This window comes from Nomascus leucogenys, chromosome 14 (assembly GCF_006542625.1).
Source record: "Nomascus leucogenys isolate Asia chromosome 14, Asia_NLE_v1, whole genome shotgun sequence".
Taxonomy (NCBI): Eukaryota; Metazoa; Chordata; class Mammalia; order Primates; family Hylobatidae; genus Nomascus; species Nomascus leucogenys.
In genome coordinates this window covers 55719027-55728674 of record NC_044394.1, presented here as the reverse complement: position 1 = coordinate 55728674, position 9648 = coordinate 55719027, and the positions used below count along the sequence as shown (strand labels likewise).

The 9648-nt window shown below is 43.4% G+C and overlaps 1 pseudogene; it reads right to left on the bottom strand.

The window, feature by feature from the left end:
• Window positions 1–224: 224 nt before the first annotated feature.
• On the bottom strand, window positions 225–365 carry LOC115838513 (annotated as a pseudogene).
• Window positions 366–9648: the final 9283 nt, after the last annotated feature.

Here is a 9648-nt window from a genome sequence, read left to right as displayed (position 1 = left end):
CACCTTACATTGTGAAGTGTTTACTTGAGTCAGTGAGAGTTTAATGGGGTTATCTGTCGGGGTGCCATGAATGCTGATGAGGGCCTGCAGAGTGTGAACATCAGCCCCATTGCTACGGGGGGGTGGACAGGTGGAAAACCTCAGACTTGACAAACCACCTCTGCTAGATAGATGTATCTTGGAAATCTGGAAATTACAGTGCATATTTTATGGAATGCCAGTGAGCAGACACTTTCCTATCTTACCTTGAGGGTAAGACTTAAAGGTATATATATATTCGTAATTTGAAACCTAGATTCTTCATTGTTTGATGTATGCAGTATGATGTAACAAACTATAGAAATGATCCCTGAAAGTATAGTCTTTGATGTGTGCAGTATGACGTAAGGCACATTTTATATCTGAGTCAGTGGTTTCCCGCGGATTCATTCTCCTACTTGATTGAACCCATTTAAGTTATTTTAGAAAATGGTGGTTTGCTATTAAAATTAATTGGAGAGAATACTTGGTCATTCTATTAGCAAAAGGAGACTGTGATGGAGCATGGTGTTTTATGGATTCTGTTACAGGGCTTATTTCCTCCTTGAATAATGTACTTAAAAATTATTGTCCATTCGATTACATTTTTTTTTTATTTTCCTACAAGGCAAGACGGTTTTAGTCCTGTAGGTCAGCCTTTGTCACAAACTCTTTTGAACTAAGATTTGCCTAGTTGAATAAATAAGGTCCATTTTTGTCTACTCTGCACTATGAGACCAGGAGAAAAATCATCTAAGAAATCATTCACTCTTGCTAAAAATTGAACTAAACATAAATTTTATATGATGCATTTATTCAGCAATCATAAGTGCTGTGTATAACTATATATTTTTGGATAATTTCTTAGGGTTCAGCTTGAAAATATAATTTGCCTACTGCAACTAAATTTTATGTACTATGGTTAAATCTTTGTAGTTTTAAAAAATAATTTTCACTAAATAAATCCAAGCAGATTTTGCTCTGCAAATGCTGGCTGAACAAAGTATTGAGCTAATAAAGATGATTAATAATTTTCTACTGTCTAAATACTCTTAGAAATCAGTGAATTTGGAATGTTTTTCATTTATGTCATAGATCCTGATTCCAGGCACCTGTGGAGTTAGTAGCTCTCCGGTCAAGAGATTTTTTCAGGCCTCAGACTTCTAATGGTGAGGGTTAAGTAGAAGAATTTGGCGAGGATTACCTGTCGGTTCTTGTCCAGCTTGCTTTTTGAAACACACATTCCCCTGATATGAATAATTTACATTTCAAGCCCTACGAGGGACAGAGGGCCGCACTGCTCCCTCTTGGGAGCAGGAGTGCTAAAATCGAAGCAGGCAGCTTCGGGACCGCTATAGCCGGCCCTGCGCTCGGGCCCTTCCCGGGCAGGAAGCGCGTCGCTGTCCCCGGCTGCGCCCAGGCCGGCGGGCCCAGCAGCTGCGAACCGCCGGCCCACCACCTGTTTCCGCGCCCGGGGACTTCCCCGGCGGGGCTCAGAAGTGTGGGGTCGGTCGCTTGGCTTCCCCTGGCGTCAGCGACCCAGGGTAACCTCCTCCACTGCTGCCTGCCGTGCAGGCCTGCCTGTGAGAGAGCCACGTGTGCCGCGCTCTGGGCACAGCCTTGGAAAGTCAAGACCGCGACGGCAGCAGAGCAGTGAGTAGAATCAGCTCTGGAGTAGAGCATTTAAAAAGTGGTTCACTGAAGAGTTTGAATCTGTCACTTTCTAGATTCTGATATCTAGAGTAGCACCGTCCAACAGAAATATAATGCAAGCCACATATGTAAGCTTAATTTCTCTAGTAGTCGTATTAGCAAATGCATAAAGAAGCAGGTGGAGTTAACATTATATTCTGTTTAATCCAATGCATCCAAAATATTATTTCAATCAGTATCAATGCTGAGTGTTTTATATCCTTTTTTTGTACCGTCTTCAAATTCCCATGTGTATGTTACACTTGCAGTACATCTTACTTCCGACTGGCCACATTTTCAAGTGCTCAACAGCCCCATGTGGCTTGCGTCTATTGTATTGGACAGTGCAGCGCTAGATCAGTAGCCAACTCTAGTGTACCCGGAAAAATGTACCCGTGATATTGAGTTACTAGGAGAGGAAGGCTTATTTCAGGAAAAGGTCATGTAAATCTTGTCAGTACAGCCAGTGCTGACATTCAAGCTGAAAGGGTGTATGTAGACACTGCAAAGGCCACTGGCTTTGGTATTAACTTGTTTCTTTAAAAGCTTGATACTGTTCTCTGTTGCAGCTTGTTTTTTACCCTCCCCTCTTCATTTTCAAAGGCCTGATATTGTCTTCAAATGTATTTCCATTTTTGGAAAGCGGAGTCGTAAAGCATTAATAATGTGGAGATTGTTTAGTCCATTTCATGCATGAGGACACAAGCCTGCAGCAGCTGAGTAAACTTGCTTGTTGTTTAACCAATGGCAAAAATGGGATCAGATTCCAAGTCTCCCTAATGTTGAGTTATTTGTTGTTTTTACTGTGCTACATGACCTCATTGAAGTAAAATATCACCAACCAGAACCTAACCATTTTTCCCCCAGATTGTTTACAAGGGGTTATACACGATTAAACTGTCAATTTCTTTTCTGTTCAAGTAGAGTCATCTGGGGTTGCTCAAAGTTGGAGAAATCAGTCTATGTACTGCTGCCTTAGTACCAAAAAAAGAGAGGTGCAATATTTATTTATTTATTTATTTATTTATTTTTTATTAATTTTTTTGCACACAAAAACAATAAACATTTTCTAAAAATACATACAAACAAAAAGATGCGTATCAAACATATTAGGAAGGTTGCACATGGGAAGTCGGGGAATACAAATGGGGGTGGGAATTAAAAGAGAGAGGGACTTTATATGGATCAGTGATAATAACTCAATCCTCTATTTGACAAAGAAGAAGGAGAAGGAAGAGGAAGAAAAAGAAAGTGGGATAAAGGATCAGAAAGGGAGGAAAATAGAAAAAATTAGAGTATGACTCCAGGGTAGACCTGTTTTGTTGTCACTGAGTTGGTTGGTTGGTTTGTCTGTTGTATTTTTCATATGTTTTGCCATGTTGGCCAGACTGGTCTCGAACTCCTAGCCTGAAGTGATCAACCCGCCTCGGCCCCCCAGAGTGCCGGGACCACAGGCGTGAGCCACCACGTCCAGCCCCCACATTGCCTCTGGCCTCCGTGGTAGACCTCCCAGACGGGGCGGTCGGGCAGAGGCGCTCCCCACATCCCAGACAATATTTATTTATTTTTGAAATAGGGTCTTGATCTGTTGCCCAGGCTGGAGTGCAGTGGCATGATCATGGCTCACTGGAGCCTCCACCTCCCGGGCTCAAGTGATCCTCCCACCTCAGCCTCCCAAGTAGCTGGGATTACAGGTGTGCACCACCATGCCCGGTATATTTTTTTTATTTTTATTTTTTAGAGATGGGATTTTTTCCACATTGTCCAGGCTGGTCTGGAACTCCTGAGCTCAAGCAATCTGCCTGCCTTGGCCTCCCAAAGTGCTGGGATTACTGATGTGAGCCACCGTGCCTGGCCAAGAGTTGCAATATTTAGTAAAGCTCTTGCGACTAGTTGAGGCATTAAAAGAAAGCATTATGAAAAAAAAAAGTCTACTGGAAAATAGTTGAAACAAAATCTATTGAGGCAGTATGTTAAAACTCACAGACCTCCATACTTAACCCAGTATTGATTTCATCCCACTGTTTTCTTTAGTGTCTGCTCATGGATCAGTTTTTTCTTCTTTACAACTTACCCACCTATATAGTACACTACTGCTGGGCACTCTGAGACCCATCCATCCTCACATGCTGAACCGGTGGGTTCTCAGCACAGTGCTTTCAGTGTCCTATGGTTATCCAGCTGTTTCATAGCAGCACAGACTCTCTTGAACTGTAACTATCAATAGATATCATTTTTTTCTCTTGTGTAACTAAAGGGAAAAAAAGTCTATAACTCATTCATTCATTCATTCATGTATTTTTTGATTCAACAATATTCATGGAGCACCACCTACTGGGTGCCAGGCCCTGCTCAAAGCCTTGGGAATATAGCAGTGAAGAAAGAACTACCCTAATACACTAGTGGATGAAACAGAGAGTCAAGGGGTAAACAGATGCTTTATTTTATTTTATTTTATTTATTTTTTTGAGACAGAGTCTTGCCCTGCCACCCAGGCTAGAGTGCAGTGGTGTGATCTTGACTCACTATATCCTCTGCCTCCTGGGCTCAAGTGGTCCTCCCACCTCAGCTTCCCAAGTAGCTGGGACTACAGGCACGTGCCACCATGCCTGGCTAATTTTTGTAGTTTTTGTAGAGAGGGGTTTTACCATGTTGACCAGGCTGGTCTCAAACTCCCAGGATCAAGCAGTCTGCCCACCTTAGCCTCCCAAAGTGGATGCCGTTATTACCTAATATCAAAGTAAATGGATAGAAACAAGTACCATTTTGAATAGGATAGGAATGCCCCCTTAGGGAGGTGGCATTTGGAAGTGATCAAATTGAAGGGCCACCTTGCATGCACATCTCAGGGAAGGGAGTACCAAGCAAAGGAAACCACAAATGCTAAGGCCTGAAGCTTGCAACAATAAGAACAATTCCAGAAACAGTAAGAGAGGCTGGGCATGGTGGCTCACACCTGTAATCCCAGCACTTTGGGAGGCCAAAGCAGGTAGATCACCTAGGTCAGGAGTTCGAGACCAGCCTGGCCAACATGGCGAAACCCCATCTCTACTAAAAATACAAAAAAAATTAGCCAGGTGTGGTGGCGGGTGCCTGTAATCTCAGCTACTCAGGAGGCTCAGGCAGGAGAATTGCTTGAACCTGGAGGCAGAGGTTGCAGTGAGGCGAGATTGTGCCATTGCACTCCAGCGTGGGTGACAAGAGCAAAACTCCATCTCAAACAAACAAACAAACAAAAAAAAAGAAAGGGCTGGGTGTAGTGGCTCACGCCTGAATTCCCAGCATTTTGGGAGGCCGAGGCCGGCGGATCACAATGTCAGATCGAGACCATCCTGGCTAACATGGTGAAACTCCGTGTCTACTAAAAATACAAAAAATTAGCCAGGTGTGGTGGCATGCGCCTATAGTCCCAGCTACTCGGGAGGCTGAGGCAGGAGAATTGCTTGAGCCTGGGAGGCGGAGGTTGCAGTGAGCCAAGATTGCACCTCTGCACTCCAACCTGGGGGATAGAGCGAGACTCCCCCCCACTCCCCCCAAAAAAGAGCCAGTGAGGCTAGTGTAGCAGGAGCGGGGGAAAAGTAATAGCATCCATCAGGCAGTTCATGCAGGGCCCATTGCTAAGGATTTATTTCAGACTTGTGCTGTAAGAGGATTACTGTGGTTGCTGTATGGAAAATTAAGATGGGGGTGGCGTGTTGCAAGAGTGGAAGCAGGCAGGCCAGCTAGAAGACTACTGTAATCATCCAGCTAAGATGATATTGGCTTGGATCAAGGGTCCTGGTGCAGTTGGCAGAAGCAGTCAGCTCCTGGATATATTTAGAAAAGAGAGCCGATTGGATATATGGAGGAGTGGGTATGAGGAGGAGGATCCAGAGTTCTGCTGAGGACACTTTAAGTAGAAGATGCCTAGTTTTATATCCATGACCTGCCATGCGGGCAGATATAAGTCAGGAGCTCAGGGACAAAGTTGGGACTAAGAATGGGAGGTGCCAGTGCAGAGAAGGTACTTAAAGTTTTGGTTAAATTCTAGGGTGTATAAGTTGTTAGGGAAGTTAGTGTGCTTGTTCTTGAGTTGCTGGAAAGGCATATAAATGACACAAATACATGGCCACAATATGTATTTTCTCAATAATATTTGGTGAAATGTTCTGGGCATCAGGTTTCCTGTCTAATTTTCCCTGTGGGAAACGGATAGTCATTGAAATAGTTTTGATTTGGGTGTGAGTTGTTACATGGAAAGCGAAGTTCTAAGTTCTCTTGCCACTTTTCTTGTTCTGCACCTTTAGAGAGTCATTACGAGAACTGAACACTAGGGGGACCCAGTTTCCTTACTTATGCAACGGCGGCTGGCCCAGCTCTAGGCTGTGATCGCCCACACTTAGGACCCACGCAATATAAACACAAATCTGAAAACAAGGGCAGCTTCTCTTTTCTCAATGCAATGTATACTTATAGCAGTGATCATTTTTGCGTGTAGCATGTCTGAATTCCTTAAATAGGTCATTTTAAGTAATGTGCATAACCATTACAATTTTTCTTTTTTGAGACAGGGTCTCACTCTTTGCCAAGGCTGTGTGCAGTGGTGCCATCTGGACTCACTGCAACCTCTGCCCCCTGGGCTCAAGTGATCTTCCCACCTCAGCCTCTCGAGTAGCTGGGACCACAGGCATGAGCCACCACACCTGGCTAATTTTGGTTTTGCCATGTGGCCCAGGCTGGTCTTGAACTCCTGGGCTCAAGCAATTCACTCACCTTGGCTTCCTAAAGTGCTAGGATTACAGGGATGAGCCAGCACACCTGGCCACCGTTTAAACAATTAAAGACAATGGCTTCTAAACTCTAGTTCCCTATTCGGGAGCCCCATATTTACAAACTTGTGAAAATAAGGATCATGATTTCTTTTTTATTTTTTTTAATTTTTATTTTTTGAGATGGAGTCTTGCTCTGTCGCCCAGGCTAGGGGGCAGTGGCGTGATCTCGACTCACTGCAACCTCCACCTCCCAGGTTCAAGTGCTTCTCCTGCCTCAGCCCCCTGAGTAGCTGGGATTACAGGCATGCACTAACATGTCTGGCTAATTTTTGTATTTTTAGTAGAGACAGGATTTCACCATGTTGGCTAGGCTGGTCTCGAACTCCTGACCTCAAGTGAGCCACCCGCCTCAGCCTCTCGAAGTGCTGGGTGGGATTACAGGTGTGAGCCACCACGCCCAGCTGAAGGATCATGATGATTTCTGATTTACAATAGTTGAATTGGAGTATGGAAATCTAAATGTAATAAATACCACCCGGTGATTTGAATCTGCGCCACAGGAATGCTGACATAGATTCCGTTTTCTGTTTTATCCACCAGGTATTAAGCAAAGGGAGAAGCAAATAAATGCTCAAAGCTACATTACGTGTTATTGGAGTATAAAATGTATAACTTTGTTAAAAGGTTTGGACACATTTTGTATTAGTTACAGATACATAGATCTTAAAAGAGTACATGATCTTAAGTCTTTTTTTTTTTTTTTTTGGGACAGAGTTTCACTCTTGTTGCCAAGGCTGGGGTGCAATGGTGCAATCTCGGCTCACCGCAACCTCCACCTCCTGGGTTCAAGCGATTCTCCTGCCTCAGCCTCCCGAGTAGCTGGAATTACAGGCATGCACCACCATGTCTGCCTAATTTTGTATTTTTAATAGAGACAGGGTTTTTCCATGTTGGTCAGGCTGGTCTTGAACTCCCGACCTCAGGTGATCCACCCGCCTTGGCCTCCCAAAGAGCTGGGATTACAGGCGTGAGCCACTGCGCCCGGCCCAGCTCATTTTTATAACTAGAATAATTTTACTTTTGGGGAGAGAAAGTCTACATAAGGTTTATACTGAAACCTCTTGAAGTCAACAAGCTTAAAGCAGAATCTTTTTAATCAGGGGAAATGAAAACATAATTAACAGCCTGGTGTGGTGGCTCACGCCTGTAATCCCAACACTTTGGGAGGCCGAGGTGGGTGGATCACCTGAGATCAGGAGTTTGAGACCAGCCTGGCCAAGATGGCGAAACCCTGTCTCTACTAAAAATACAAAAATTAGCTGGGCGTGGTGGCACATGCCTGTAATCCCAGCTACTTGGGAGGCTGAGGAAGGAGAATCACTTGAACCCAGGAGGTGGAGGTTGCAGTGAGCCAAGATCACGCCACTGCACTCCAGCCTGGGCAACAAGGGTGAAACTCCATCTCAGAAAAAAAAAAAAAGAAAACATAATTAACACATGTGTTAGCTATAATGCCGGGCACGGTGACTCACGCCTGTAATCCCAGCACTTTGGAAGGCCATAGTGGGCAGATCACTTGAGGTCAGGAGTTCGAGACCAGCCTGGCCAACATGGCAAAATCCTGTCTCCACTAAAAATACAAAAACTAGCTGGGTGTGATGGTGCATGCCTGTAATCCCAGCTACTTGGGAGGCCAAGGAAGGAGAATTGCTTGAACTCTGGAGGTGGAGGTTGCAGTGAGCCAAGATTGTGCCACCGCACTCCAGTCTGGGCGACAGAGCAAGACTCTGTCTCACACGCACACACACAAAAAGTGTTAGCTTCTTGATCTTTCCTATTTTGGGGCAGTTATGATCTAAGAATTACTTTGACCACAATAAATCCTTTCCCATGGGTCAGGACTGTTAGTTCTCAGAGTTTTGCTTCTGGCGGCACTGACCTGTGCCAGTGTTACAGATGTGTGGTGAAGGGGCTAGAAACTGTGGTCCACAGGCCAAATCCAGTCCACTGTTTTTTTTTTCTTTTTCAGCCTGAGAGCTAATAGTGTGTGTTTTTTTTTTTTTACGTTTTTATATGATTGAAAAAATATATATTTCCTGTGTGAAAATCTTGTGAAATTCACATTTCAGTGTCCGTAAATAAAATTCCATTGAAACACTGCCACGTTCATTCATTTATATATTGTCTGTGGCTGCTTTTGACCCTCAATGGCAGAGTTGACTAGACAGAGGCCTCATGGCCTGCAAAACTTTAAATATTTACTATCTGGATCTTTACAGAAAAAGTTTGCCAACCCCTGGCATGTAGAGTCTGTGCTGTTTACTTACAGGTTACAACAGTTCTTGGAACGATTCTGTAACTGAGTGTGGTCTTTAACTATTTGCCTTTATGACTTTTGATAGGCTTACTCTGGCTACCATGATATCATTTCATTCATGTATTTTTGATTATTAAATTCCATTGATGCTTTCATTCTTATTTCAATTCTTAGATGAAAATATGCTTCTTCATTTGATTATATTGTTTAATTTTTATTTCCCTCTCCTGTTATTCATTACTTAATACTTCCCTTGAATTATTTAGTCTTTTTCTAAGGTGCTTTAAAATAGTTTATATGAAACTCAACATAAAATAAAATCGTCCTGCTTTCAATGATCAAAAAAAAAAAAAAAAGACATAAAAAAGTTTAGGCCACACACGATGGCTCACACCTGTAATCCCAGCACTTTTGAGAGGCTGAGGCAGGTGGATCACCTGAGGTCAGGAGTTTGAAGCCAGCCTGGCCAACATGGTGAAACCCCATTTCTAGTAAAAATACACAAAATTAGCCAGGCATGGTGGCAGGCACCTGTAATCCTAGCTACTGGGGAGGGTGAGACAGGAGAATCACTTGAACCTGAGAGGCGGAGGTTGCAGTGAGCTGAGATTGTGCCATTGCACTCCAGCCTGGGCAACAAGAGTGAAACTCCATCTCAAAAAATAATAATAATAAGTATAAGTAAATAAAAAGTTCAGTAGAAACTTCTTGGGAAACTTTGTGTCTCTAGTAAAAAGGTTTTGCAGAAGATAAACGTTAAAAAATTATTTATTTGGAGTGCATCGTTGGTGAGTCTTTATAACCTTAATTGCCTCAAACACTGAATGCTGTGAGAGTCAATACAAAAATCTTATAACACAAAAAAATCAG